We start from the raw sequence: 15,202 nt of genomic DNA, 5'->3' as shown, positions 1-15,202 counted from the left end.
TAGAGGAGCGTGGAGCGGAATTTCCAGTTTTGCAAATTTCATGATTGCTTTCCTTCACGTGCAGATGTAATTTTAAAAACTGCATTCTTTAACACGGGTAAAGTGCTGGACGATGGGAGGGTTGCTCATGTTTGCCTGTAATAGGCAAATTTCAGGCAATTACAGACCATGGATCCTAACGTGGTGGGGAAAGTTGCTGGAGAATGTACTCAGGGACAAAATTTATTTATAATTGGTATCTTTGGCAGGCAACATGTTTTTGTGCGGGGGAGATTGTGCCTTGCCAACTTAAAAGAGTTCTTTGACCAAGTGTATAGATGAACGAAGGGCTCTAGATGTTATATACATGGACTTTAGTAAGGCATTTGATAAAGTTCCCAATGGTAAGCTAATTGTTACGGAGAAGTCTCATGGAGTGCAGGGTGTTGTAGCGAGGTGGATAAAGAATTAGTTGAGCAGCAGGAGATTGAGAGTAGTCATTGAAGGGAGTTTCACGAAATGAAGAAAGGAGGCCAGTGGTGTTCCACAGGGATCAGTGCTGGGACCAATGTTGTTTATGATATACATAAATGATCTGGAAGAGGGCATTGATCGCCTGATCAGTAATTGGCAGATGACACGAAGATTGATGGAGGAGAAGGAAGCAAAACAGGTTGTCAAATAATAGATAGATTGGAGAGTTGGGCAGCGAAGTGGCGGATGGTGTTCAATCCAGGCAAATGTGAGGTGATGCATGCTGGAAAGTCTAATTTTCGAGCGAAATATGCTGTGAACGGAATAGCCTTAGGAATAATTGATGCGCAGAGAGATCTGGGAGTTCAGGTCTTTTTTACCTTAAATTTGGGTGCAGAGGTAGATGGAGTGATAAAGAAGGCATATTGTTTGCGTGCCTTCATCGGACTAGGTATTGAATACATGCGCTGGCAAGTCATGTTAAATTACGACAAGACTTTGGTTCAGTGGTATTTAGAATTCTGTATGCAGTTCTGGTAGCCATATTACCAAACAAATGTGGACATTTTGGAGAGGGTTCAGGGATGGTTTACGAGGATGTCGACTGGTATGGAAGAATATGTCATGAAGGCAAGTTGAGTAAGTTAGGATTGTTTTCATTAGATAGAGGGGGGGGGGGGGGGCTTCATTGAGGTCCACAAAATCATGAAGGGTATAGACAGAATGAATAGATGTAAGCTCGTTCCCAGGGTGAGGGATCCAATAACGGGAGTTCACAAGTTCAAAGTGAAAGGTGAAAAGGTTAAAGGGATACACGCAGAATGAAAGTTACACAGAGGGTCGTACGTGTCTCAAGCGCGTGGCCAACAGAGGTAGCAAAAGCATGAACGGTAGATTCATTTCATGTGCGTCTGTTGGGTGAATAGGTCGAGAGAAGAGGTTACAGCTGCTTTAGAATTTGGTATTAGTTTTAGACAGTAGATATGGATCAGCCAGGCTTGGAGGGCCGAAGGACCTATTCGTGGGCTGTAAAAAGTCTTTGTTCTCTTACTTCCAGGGTTGTCTGTTGAAGAAATAGCTTATGTTTTCCTTTCTGATGTTTACAACACAAAGACTCCAGCAAATGTCAACTGACACAGAAGAGCGAGTAATTTTTCCGTTTCCACAACAAATATTTTCCTCTTTTGCTAAGGTGCATTCGGACTATCTTGCTAATATGTTCAAGGGGTAACCTACACATAAAACTGATAACAAATATAAAAACTAAAATCGATCCAGTGGGATTCTCTCTGATGTCCAACTTGATTAGCAGTGTTGTGGGTTTCGATGATTAAATCTGCACACGTTTTAGGAAGATAGAGTGTGACAGTCAAACCATTACATATACATAGAGTCCTGAACCATAGAAACAGACCTTCTGTCGAACATTTTAATGCCGATAAGATGTTCGAAGCTGATCTCGTCCCATTGACTACCATTTGGCCCATATCTCTGTGAACGCTTCTTATTCATGTTTCCGCCCAGATGCCTTTTTAATGTTTGAATTGTACCCACTTCCATTACTTCTCTGGCAGCTCATTCTATATGTGCACCACCGTCTGCGTGAAAACCATACCCCTCAGTTCGCTGTTAAATCTTTCCCGTCACACCTCAAAGGTACACTCTTCAAAAGTGGAAAAATAATCTTATTTCGTCAGCCTGTGCATGCCCATCAAAAGGTCAGCCATTATCCTCTAGTGTTACGGAGAGAAAGGCCTGTGCCTTTTCAGCCTCGCCTGAGAGCTCACCATCTCGAAATCCAGCATTACAGTACACTTTCGAAGTTGGCAGATCGGAAAGTAATCGACTATTTTAAGTTAGCCTTATCAATGTCCTGTACAACTGCAGCATGACATCCGAACTCCAAAACTCAATGCACTGACAAACAAAGGCAAGGATGCAAAGCACATTCTCCACTGCCATGTCTACCTGCGACTGAATTTTCAAGGAATGATGAACCTGCACTCCAAGGTCTCTTTTCGCAGCAACCCAACTCCGGAAAGTACCATTAATTGTATAAGTCATGCCCTAATTTGCCTTTCCGAAATGCAGCAACACACATTTATCTTTGTTAAACTCAATTTTTCCATTCCCCTCTCTGCAATTGTACATCTGATCAAAGGTTGCATTTCTTTCAGGCATAGTGTTCTTCACTGTCCACCACAGCATTTGTTTTGATGTAATCTACAAAATTACTAACCATACCTTCGATGGATTGCTCAGCATGGTAGTCCAGTCGCAGGTGGCATTTCACCTGTTAAGGAAGAAGAAAAGAAGATGCAGTTGCATTTAATTAATAGTAGGAAGCTGGGAAGCTGGGATCCTCAGCTAATTAGTCTCCGATATTTAAAGTCCGCAAAGCACGCGATTATCATAGTTAAGACGGTTTAGATGATTTTGTCTGTCGTGTCAGAACAAGGAGGTAATGTTAGACTTCTGAAGCTATGTGCGGATCTGGTCACTTCCTTAAAGGAAGCGTGTGATAACACTAGAGGGCGTAAAGGCAAGGTTCATCAGGACGTTGCCTGGAATGCAGGATATGTGTTATAAGTCGAGACGACATAGACTTGGATTGCTTTCTATCGAGCAGAGAATACTGAGTTGGCTCATGATTGAGGTGTATGAGATTATGAAGGCTTTGGACAGAGTAAGTGGAGAGCAGCTGTTCCTCTTGCATGATGTATTAATGATAAAAATCACACAACACCAGCTTGTAGTGCAACAAGTTTAATTGGAAGCAACAGCTTTCGGAGCGCTGCTCCTTCATCAGGTGGTGGTGGAGTACCCCACAATCGTGTGATGAATGAGCAGACCTCTGAAAGCTAAAGCTTCCAATTAAGGCTGTTGGACCATAACCTAGAGTTGCGTGATTTTTAACTTTCGACACCCCAGTCCATCACCAGCATCTCCAAATAATGAAGGATCGGTCATGAGACTGCATACCCAGGTGCAAGGGGCAGGAAATTCAGCGGGCATTCGAGAAAATAAGTTTTTTTTTTCACTCAGCATGTCACAGAAAACTTACTGAGGAGGAAGTGGAAGCTGGAAACGCTACAAAAATATTTGAATACAACTTCAAACATCATAACGTTCAAGGACATGGCGGCACACTAGCTCAGAAGGGACGGATTGATCGTTCTGTGGTTACCACTGCTGCCTCACAGCGCCAGAAAGTCTCGTTTAATTCTGACCTCGGGCGATTCTAGGTGTGGGGCTTCAAGGTCTCCCTGCATCTGAGTGGGTGAGCTGCAGATATTCCAATTTGCAAACACAGTCCAAAGGTTTGCAGGGCAGATTGATTGGCCGTTTTAAATTGCCGCAATGATATTGGGATGTGCTGTTCAGGACGATTAGCCATGGCACATGCAAGCTTACAGGGATCCGGTAAGGAAGTGAGTCTTCAGAGTCTCGGTGTGGACCTGTTGGGCCAACTGGCCTGTCCCTACATTGTCTGGATTGTGTGATTGCAGAAGAATTGAACAACATTGACACAAAACTGTATGGAAGACGGTTTTTTTCCATAAAAGTAGTGATCCAAAAGCCAATCCTTCTAGAACACGACTGGCCACAGCCAGCCAGGGCAAAACAACAACCATCTATGACTACTCTTTATTTCTATCTTCAAGCCAGTTTTGCATCCAATTGGTCACCTTACTTTGGATCATATGTGATTTAATCCTGCTATACGATCTGGCATGTGGAATCTTGGCAAACGCTTTGCTGAAGGCAAGAAAGCAAAATATACTATTCTGCCTTCATCAATATTCTGAGTCACTTCTTCAAAACACCGATTCACATTGTGAAGGAGAAAAATGATCTTTAGGACAGTGATATGCGCTTCTTCTCAGATATGGCAGTTCAAGGAGAGTTTACCGCTTACTAAGGATTATATCTTCAATACATGCTGCTGGTTGCGATTCCTGTCAGAGCGGATGGATCGGTTGGAGAGATAGAAGCAATAAGGAATTTGCAACTGCAACAGTATATGATGGATGGCAGTTATAAGAAGGGGGGAAAGTCTCAGATACAGTCACATAGATGGGTTAAATTCAGAAAACGTAAGAAAGGTTGGCTGTTAGTGCTGGAGTCTTCTGTGACTATCCCCATTTAAAACAAGTATGCGAATTTGAAAATTGTAGAGACTGATGGATTCTCGGGGAACAGAACACGAACAGCCAAGTTTCTGCTATTGAGACTAGCTCTAATGCAATGATGGATACGTCGGGTTCCAAGAGATCAACTGTGTTCGGGGACTGTCTAGTCCGAGGTACAGACAGACGTTTCTGTGGCCAGCAGCAAGAAATCAGAATGGTGCGTTGCGACCCTGGTGCCAGGATCAAGGATGTATCAGAGAGGGTGCAGAATGTTCTCAAGGCGGAGAGGGGGCAGCAAGAGGTCACTGTCCACATCGGAACCAACGATATAGGAAGCGAAAACCTTCAGATTCTGAAGGGATATTACAGAAAGGGAGGCAGGTATTTAAAAAGAAGATCCTTGACAATAGTAATATCTGGATTCCTCTGGGCGCTACGAGCTAGTGAGGGCAGAAATACGAGTATAGAGCAGATGAATGCATGAATCGGAGAAGGACTAACATTTTTGGATCATTGGAATGTCTATTGGCGGAGAAGTGACCTATACATGAGGGACGGATTCCACCTAAATTGGAAGGGGACTGATATATTTGAAGACAGATTGGCTAGAACTGCACTGGAGGATTTAAACTAGTAACGTGGGGTGGGGCTGGGACTCAGGGAGATAGTGAGGAAAGAGATTAATCTGAGACTGGTAGAGTGAAGGACAGAAGCGTGTAAAACTTTCAGAGCAGGCGGGGAAAAGGTAGGAATAATAAATTAAACTGGGAAGACAGATGAACTCAGGGCATGGTGAGGAACGTGGGACTGGAATATCATAGCAATTACAGAAACATGGTTTAGGGTTGTACAGGACTGGAAGCTTAACGTTCCAGGATACAAAGGCTACAGGAAGGAGAGAAAGGGAGGCAAGAGAGGAGGGGAATTGGTGTTTTGAAAAGCGATACCATTACAGCTGGTACTGTGGGACGATATTCCCTGAAATACATCCAGTAAATTTATTTGGGTGGAACTGAGGAATAAGAAAGGGATGCTCACCTTATTGGGATTGCATTATAGACCCCCCTATTAGTCAGAGGGAAATTGAGAAACAAATTTGTAAGATCTCAGCTATCTGTAAGAATAATAGGGAGGTTATGGTCGGGAATTTTATCTTTCTAAATATCGACTGGGGCTGCCATAGGGTTAAGCGTTTAGATCGAGAAGAATTTATTAAGCGTTCACAAGAAAATTTTCTGTTTCAGTATGTGGATGTACATAGTAGAGAAGGTGCAAAAATTGAACTACTTTTGGGAAATACGTAAGGGTAGGCGACAGGCTTCAGTGGGGGAGCACTTTGAAGCCAGGGACCATAACTCTATTAGAGTTAAAATACTGATGGAAAAGGAAAAACCAGATCTAAAAGTTGAATTCTAAGTTAGAAAAAGGCCAATTTCCATGGTGTAAGGCAACATCTTTCGAAAGCTGATTGGGGGCAGGTATTCACAGGTAAAGGGACGGTTGCAAAATGGGAAGCCTTCAAAAATGAGATGAAGAGAATCCAGCGAAAGTATGTTCCTGTTAGGGTGAGAGGAAAGACCGGTGAGTATATGGAATGCTGGATGACCAAAGAAATTGAGGGTTAATTGATAAAAAGAAGGAAGTTTATGTCAAGATAGATCGATTGAATCCATATGAGAGTAGAAAGGCAGTAGGTTTATACTTAAGAGGGAAATCAGGAGGGAAAGAGCAGGACATGAGATAGCTTTGGCCAAAAGAATTACGCAAATTCCAAAGGGTTATTACGAACATATTAAGGACAAAAGGGCAATTGGGAGAGAATTCGGCCTCTTAAAGATCAGCAATACGGCCGTTGCATGGAACCGCAGTAAATGTGAGATACCAAATGAATATTTTGCATCAGTATTTACTGTGGTAAAGGACTTGGGAGATCCAAAATGTAGGAATATAGATGGTGACATCTTGAAGAAATGCCCACATTGCAGCGGAGGAAGTTTTGGATGTCTTGAAGCGCATGAAGGTGATTAAATCCCCAAGGGCCTGATCAGGTGCAGCCGAGAACTATGTGGAAAGCTAGGGAAGTGATTGCTGGGCCTTGTGCTGAAAAATTTGTATCATCGACAGTCACAGGTGACGTGCTGGAAGACTGGAGGCTGGCTAACTTGGTGCCACTGTTTAAAAAGTGTGGTAAGGACACGCCAGGGAACTATAGACCAGTGAGTCTGACGGTGGTGTGTGCAAGTTGTTGGAGGGAATCCTGAGGGAGAGGATGTACAATTATTTGGAACGGCAAGGATTGATTAGGGATGGTCAACATGGCTTTGTGCGTTGAAAATTATGTTTCACAACCTGATTGAGCTTTTTGAAGAAGTAACAGATGATTCATGAGGGCAGAGCGGCAGAAGTGATCTATATGGACTTCAGTAAGGCATTCAGCAAGGTTCCCCATGAGCGACTGGTTGGCAAGGTTGGATCTCACGGAATAAAGAGAGAACGAGCCACGTAAGGGGCAAGTTTTTCATGCAGAGGGTGGTACGTGCATGGAATGAGCTGCCAGAGGATGTGGCGCAGGCTGGTAAAATTGCAACATTTGAAAGATATTTGGATGGGTGTATGAATAGGACGGGTTTAGAAGGATATGGTCTCGGTGCTAGCAGGTAGGACGACATTGGGTTAAGATATCTGGTTGGCATGGACAGGTTGGACCAAAGGGCCTATTTCTGTACTGTACTTCTCTATGACTCTATGACTGTAAGTGAAGCGTGATTTCCGACGCAAGAAATCATATTGACTGCAGTCCTTGTTTTTCGAACCTCATGAAAAATGTTCCCCTCAGAATCCCCTTCAATAATCGATCTATCACTGACGTCATGCAGAGATGGCTGTCGTTTCCCATCATTTCCTTGCATCCTTTCGGAAATAATGGCACAGCATTACCTGTCCTCCAGTCTTCCAGCACCTCACCCGTGACTGTCGATAATACGGATATTTTAGCAAAGGATCCAGCATTGCCTACCCTGTCTTCCCACAAGCATCTGGGATACAGCTATTGCAGACCCGAAGACGTATCCAATTGTATGCCCAGTGAACCGACTAGCACTAAATCGTCTGTAATGTGGATTCTTCTCAAGACATCACTATTAATTTCGCAACGTTCTAATAACTTCTATGCCGTTCTGCACATTAAAAAAAGAAGTGAAATAATCATTTAGTGTCTTACCCATCTCCCGTAGTTCAGCACGAAGAAAGACTTGTTGATCCTTACAGAGGCTATTGTCTCCATATTTACTGTTTTTACCCTCCTGTATTTGTACAATCTCTCTGTATTCTCTTTAACCTTATTTTGCATGGAAAATCATCCTTTTACTGCCACTCTCCGCAATTTCCCCAGATGAAATGCCAGGAATTCCAAAATGGGTCAGTGGCTAATGCGCATTCATGCAAACTATTTAGTGATAAAGAAAACAGATATTGTAATTAAATGAAATATATTTACCAGAGTCCGTTTCTCTCCATCAAAACTCCATTGTACAAATGCCAGTGAATGTTGCCTCAAAACGTATTGGCTGATTTGAAATGGAACAGAAATTATTGGAGAACAAAATTGCTAGACAACAATAAATATTAAGAAATAAGAACATGTTATTTATATAGTAAATATCAAAGTAGACTGAAAACATTGAAAAAGTTGTTTGTGAAATAGTGCCAGTAGATTTGAAAGAATCAGTGAAGGTGAGGTTAAATGAACTCCTGAAATCAAAGATACGCTTCAACCCAATCGAAAAAGGTTTCTAAAAAGTAGGAGACAGCAATCACAATTAGAAAAGGGGGTGGCGATGGTTTAGTAATATTATAGGTGGACTGTTCATCCAGAGACACAGTTAATGTTCTGTGGACCGAGAGTTAGAATTCCACCTTAAAATGAAATCTGACTTCAACAATCTGGAATTAAGAGTCCAATTATGTCCATGGATTAATTTTTGACACTCGGAAGAAAAATAATGGTCTGGTTGATAAATAGCGTTTGGTGAAGTATAAAGCTAATCTTACCCGCTCTGGCCTACACGTGAAGCCAGACTCATAACAATGCAGTTCATTCTTAGCTGCCCTCTGGGTAATGAGGGATCTGGAATAAATAACAATCTGAAAAACCACACCCTCATCTGGTGAATGATTAAAAAAAGACACTGAAGGGGGCTCACTGACACTTTCACTGGATTGACATTGTCTTGATTCGAACTGAAATACACAATGCTGAAATAAGCCGGGAAGCGATATTTTTCATCCTCGCTTGAAATCAATTGATATCAATTTCCTTTGAGTAAGAATAATGCAGAATGAGTCCGCGCTCATTTTAGAAAGAAGAACGGTAAAATGAAAAGCTGTGCTGTTGCATGAGCACTGTTGACTGATTTAACTCTCGTCCCAAAGCTGGTAGAGCTTGTACGTTACTGGATGGTCAGGATTCTTCGAACAGGTCAGTGATAAGAATATTAAGTGAATTGGCCTTGCTTAATTGGTCCAGAGTATAGTGTGTTAGGTTGGTTAACTATGTAAATGTCAGTATTTGATAACAGAGTGGGCTGCTTCTCGGATTGTCGGTGCAGATGTGTTGGGTCAAATGACCTATCTGTGCACATTACAGTAACGGTACACCTTCAGGGATGTTTTATCACGCTTGAGGAAATTACTCCTGCTTGTTAACGACAGCTCAATGCAAAATAAACTGGTTTGAACAAACCGACCAGATTCTGGGAAAGCATTTGCAAGATAATATATGAAGGTTGTTTTATGGATGTGGGGGACAGGGGTAATTGTACTTGTAGTGGGGTGCATTGTCGCCTGTAATAATAGATAATTAGGATCAAGGCGTGATCTTATTTAAGACAGGAGATTTCCCGTTGCAGATTTCTCAGATCATACTTGCCGTCGAATTATTTTTATGCGTTATAACATGGTATCAATCAAGTCGATATCACACAACTAAAAATGTGTTAACAAGATGAACAATATCAAATAGATAAGGTTGTTGTGAGGAAGTAGAACATTTATTCATCCACATTTTTATGTTTGATATAACAATCAATAAAATCCATATTGACCTATTGCACAATGATCAATACCATTCACTTTGCAGAATTATTTTCTGCGATGAGTACGAGTGAATTCGAAGCCTGGTTCCTCTCGTGTCATGCGAAAATCTTCAATCAATGATTTCACGAATAAATTGAATGATAAAGGAATTTCTACTCCTCACAGGTCAAGTGTGAAGTGGAAAGTGATTCGAATACTTCACAGAGAAGCAGCTTAGACATAATGGGCCAAGACACTTCCTTCTGCAGCGTAAGTGAGTGAAAACCATGACGTTTGTTCTTAATCTGTAATTTTCTTCACAGTGGTGAATAATATAGTTCTTTTCTCATCCACCCAGTCTCTCAAACAATAAATTAAAGTAACGTATGCAATTTCCCACCTCTCACAACTAAGAAAATAGAGTTCAAAAGGCTAATACTTGTTGTGGCAAAGAAATCCCTGGACAATAAGGCTCATTTTAACTAGTTGTTTATATTGAAACTACATTCAATTTTTCCAAAGCGAATCGCACCGACGTGACGACTGATGTACCAGCTCGCACAATGTTTTAAGTTGAAATTAATCTTAAAGATACATTCAGGCAAGAACCATAATGGACAATTTAGCGTGGAATTGTTTCTTATTTCTCATACAATACGTGCTAAAAGATTCTTCCCATTTGCCTTTTAGGAGGTGTTGAGTTGCGACTGCAATATTCGCAATATTTGGGATGGCATGGTGCTTCAGTGGTTATCTCTGCTGCCTCACAGCACCAGGATCACAGATTCGCTGCCAGCATTGGACAACTGTCTGTGTGGAGCTTGCACATTCTCCCCGTGTCTGCGTAAATTTCCAGCACGTAATCCGGTTTCCTCCCACAGTTCAAAGATGTGCAGGTCAGGAGAATTGGCCATGCTAAATCATCTATAGTAATAGGTGCGTTACTCAGAGGGGAATAGTTTTGGGTGGGTTACTCTTCGGAGGGTTGGTGTGGACTGGTTGAGTCGAAGAGCATGTTTCCACCCGATAGGAACCTAATCTAAAAATGCATTCAGCAAGATCTTCGCAAAAAAAAAGAAATACGTTGATGCCATCATAGAATGTGTTGAGTTCACGTCAATAGTGGAGTATAACGTTTCCACTTGTCTAACGTCTCGAGAGCTTTTTGTAGTCATATATTAGTCCGGAATTTGATTCAAGACACGTATGATCAAAAATGATTCAGAAAAATGGAAAATAGCACATCGAAAAGCAAGCAAAACCAAATAATTCTGAACTTGTATGTATTTCAGTATTCACGTTGTCAGAAAAATTCTAATATAGAGAAAGAATGAAAAATTCACGATGAGCACTTTTCTTGAAAAAATTGATTTAGTTTTCCCTTTTTTCTGTATTTGTTTTCTCATTTTTGTCTTCATGTATCACAATGGAGTTGATCATACATTTCAGTTATTCCCTGAACTTCTTTTGGGTGACTGCATCGTTAATGAGTTTCGAAAACACTTTCGGAAAGCTGCACATTTACTGGCGATATAATTAGGGTTTTTGTGGTCAGCCTGGTAATAATTCGTGGTGACAAATCTGGTAATCACATAATTCACAGCATTTGTCAACCAGAGCAATGTACAACTTATTGGTACAGAGAGGAGGAATATGTTGGATTTCCTTCCATCCTCAGTCTCTGGGTTACTTTGACTCTCATTTCCACAAGACCGACACCAGTGAGATTTCTATTGGTCTTTCTATTGGATCAATCATTATTGGTCTTTAATGATTGTCGAGCAGTTATTGAATTAAACAATTAGATCAGACAAGACGGAAAACAGATAACTGAGGTGGTGTAAAGCCAAACAAACGCTATTTCTGCGGGTGAAAAGTAATAAGCAGATCATTGGCGATAAACCCACTGCACCGTGTTAATTATTTGGTAAGGTACCAGTTGAAATAAGATTGGTATTTCTTTAATTTACTCAGAATACAAAAGGTGACTACAAATGTGATTGCTGTTATTTGGTGAAATACTGTGTTTGAAATTTCTGGCAGCTGATTACGACAAATTCCTCACATGTGAAGGACAAAAAGCTCCAAACAGGTAAATCGAGTGAGTCAGCAATCAGATATTAAATGACACTGCACACCGATGTGTAGGACAAGAACGAAAATGAAGAGATGGTACGCCTTAAATGTGATAATAATGACGAGTAGATACGCTATTGTCATTGCCACCAATGAAACAGAGATACACTTGGAATGGCCACAGTTTCCTCTTGTCAGAATCAGGATTGTCATCAAGTTGTCTGTAAGAGAGATGGAGCAGACAATTGATATTCCAGTGACAGAAAGTCGGTAACTATTGACAGTGCATGAATCCACTCAGTGTAACTATCAAAATGAGCGAATGATCCACATATCGAATAAGATAAATAAGATACAGGAGACATCTCCCTGCACTGACTGACAAGATGGTCGCCAAATCCTGTATATCCTTCGTCCAGGCACGTTAAAATTTTAAATTTCAAATCATCTCGAAAGAGTGATGTGGATATTATAGAAACAGAATTGATGCGTTTATTCCATTAATAATTCACTAATGTCCAAAATGAAGAGTGAACAATAAAACATTGAGACAGTGTAACAACTGACATTTTACAATATCTCACCAGGAAGGCCACCCGACGCAAGAACTGGGTAATAATTCACTTTCGCCTGAACAGTAGCTTTGTATATTTCTTTGAGAGAAAAAGTGTTTTTTTCTGTAATAGCTGAAGGACTCTGATTGATGCATGCCTTAAGTAAAAGAATGATCTCTGTAGTTGTACCAATGTCACACCTATCGGGAATCAAGCAAGTTGATGCATCCTTGACATTAGTAATGGCATTTAACAAATGTAATCGTGGAAATTATGTCCACCGAGGAAGACATCACTGGATTTGATCAAACATAGTTGAATAAAATATTACATTCAACTCAAAAGAGCAGTCTCGCGGTATTGATTGGGAGTCTCCTTCTTATGATTGAGAGATGGGAGGTCCTTCCATCACTTTACATATGGTAAATATCCCACTTTTACCACGCCAAATTACAATCTTGTACGTATAACACTCTTCACTTCAAAAAGTTTCGAGCTTCTACACACTTCATTTCCTGCTTGTTCAGTTATCGTGATCGTAATATATTTTCTTCACTGGTAAATCTACGACTGCCTGAGTGTTAATCATTAAATTTGGCTGAGCTTTAATTTGGAAGAGGATATGGTTCGAGTGCAGGCAACTTACAATCCCTCAAATGGGGTAAAAAATGAAAGGAAATCCAGAGTTCCTTTGACGAGGAAGAGATGCTATCAGTCCAACAGTTGCAGTGTTTTGCGATTGGCAAGAGTTCACACATTATAGTGTTCCTGACAATCGTTTCGTCCTTTCTTCTATCACATCTTTGCAAGTGCTTCTGTGCCGACTTTATTTGACCACAGATGGATTGGTTGGAACGTGGTACATCGAAGTTCATGAAAGCTGCTCCATACATGCAGTCACATGTTGTAGAATGAAATTCTGCCATTTTTGCAGATCCAATGTGAGTGGGAACAGCAGTGGAGGGAAGGCGAACCAGGAAGACTACAGGTAAGGTAAGGGAGATTTTTAAAATTACTTACCGGTAGTGGCCAGCGGTGTTTTACCTCCACAGTAGGAGCAGGAGTAGCGGCCGAAGTGACGTGGACCAGAGAGTCTGCCAGGAAGGAAAGGAGTGAATATTAGTACTTACCCCTCGACGCCAGCGACGTTTTTGAGTGGGAGCAGCAGCGGAGGTAAGGCGAACCAGGAAGGCTACAGCTAAGGTAAGGGAGATTTTTAAAATTACTTACCGGTAGTGGCCAGTGGTGTTTTTCCTCCACAGTCGGAGCCGGAACAGTGGTGGAAGTGACGCTGTCCAGATGGGCTGCTGGGAAGGAAAGTAAGAGACCATATATATTCGCAAGGCGGCTAATCCCGTGGCAATACAACTGTAGTGTCTCCAACGCTCCCTCCTCCTCTAACCAACTTAATTAGGTAAGGTTCATTTCTAAACTTCCTTTATTGAATATAAGTTTATTGCTTAATTTTATAACAATTGAATTAAGCTTTCTTGTTTAGTATTATGTGGGCGTTCAGATAAGTGGAGTATGCATGCTAGGGCAGTTGCTTGCTCCGCGTGCAGCATGTGGCAGGTGAGAGACATGGCACATGTCTCCGATGGCTACATCTGCGGGAAGTTCATCCAACTCCAGAACCTTCAAAGCCGTGTTAGGGAATTGGAGCTGGAGCTGGATGAACTGCGGATCATTCGGGAGGCAAAGCGGGTAATTGAGAGGAGTTACCGGCAGTTGGTCACTCCTGAGGCTCAGGATAAGGATAGATGGCTTACAGTCAGGGGGAGGAAAGGGGACAGACAGATAGACAGTGCAGAGATCCCCTGTGGACATTCCGCTCAGCAATAAGTAAATCATTTTGGATACTGCTGGGGAGGATGACCTACCAGAGGAAAGCCATAGTGGTCAGTTCTGTGGCACTAATCCTGACACTGTGGCCAAGAAGGGAAGGGGGCAGAACAGAAAAGCGCCAATGGTAGGAGAAGCGATTGTTAGGAGAATTCACAGGAGAATTTGTGGTCAGGATCGGGATTCCCGGAAGGTATGTTGCCTCCCTGGTGCCAGGCTCCGGGACGTCTCTGATCGGGTGTATAAGATTCTGAAAGGGGAGGGCGAACTGCCAGAAATCGTGTTACATATTGCCACCAATGAAATGGCCAGGAAAAGGATTCCGGATACAAAAAGTGAGTTCAGGGTTCAATACCGGTGCCACGAGATAGCGAGGCGAGGAACAGGGGGCGGGCGCGGCTTAACACGTGGCTGCACTAATGGTGTAGGAGAGAGGGCTTCAGATGTATAGATAATTGGGTTGTCTTCTGGGGAAGGTGGGATCTGCATGTAAAGAACGGGTTGCAACTGAACTGGAAGAGGACCAACGTCCTGGGTGGAAGGTTTGCTCGAGTTGTTCAGGAGGGTTTAAACTAGTATGGCAGGGTGGTGGGAACCCGAGCTATATACCGCTGGTGAGAGTTCATGGAGATGAGGCAATAGCAAGAGGTAGCGCAGTCAGTGGGAAGGAATTTCTTGGGAAAGAACCAAGGGATCAGTTAGAGTGTGTTTGCTTTAATGTAAGGAGTATCAGGAATAAAAATCATTAGCTTAGAGCATGGATCAGTACCTGGTGCTATGATGTTGTGGCCATAACAGAGACGAGGGTTACTCAGGGGCAGGAATGTTTCCTGAATGTTCTAGGGTTTAGAATATTTAGAAATAATAGGGAGGGGGAAAAGAGGAGGGGTGTGGGACTGCTAATCAGAGAGGGGTATCACAGCTACAGAAGTTACAATTATCGAGGAGGGTTTGCCTACTGAGTCAGTATGTGTGGACATTAGGAACAGTAAGGGGCAAGTCACCTCGTTAAGGGTTTACTACAGGCCCCCAATAGCAGCAGGGAGATTGAAGAAAGCAGAGGTCGGCAGA

Source organism: Chiloscyllium plagiosum, unplaced genomic scaffold (genome assembly GCF_037043375.1).
Source record: "Chiloscyllium plagiosum isolate Xiang-an unplaced genomic scaffold, Cpla_swu_hap1 HiC_scaffold_52, whole genome shotgun sequence".
Taxonomy (NCBI): domain Eukaryota; kingdom Metazoa; phylum Chordata; class Chondrichthyes; order Orectolobiformes; family Hemiscylliidae; genus Chiloscyllium; species Chiloscyllium plagiosum.
Note: the sequence above shows the minus strand (reverse complement) of the source record.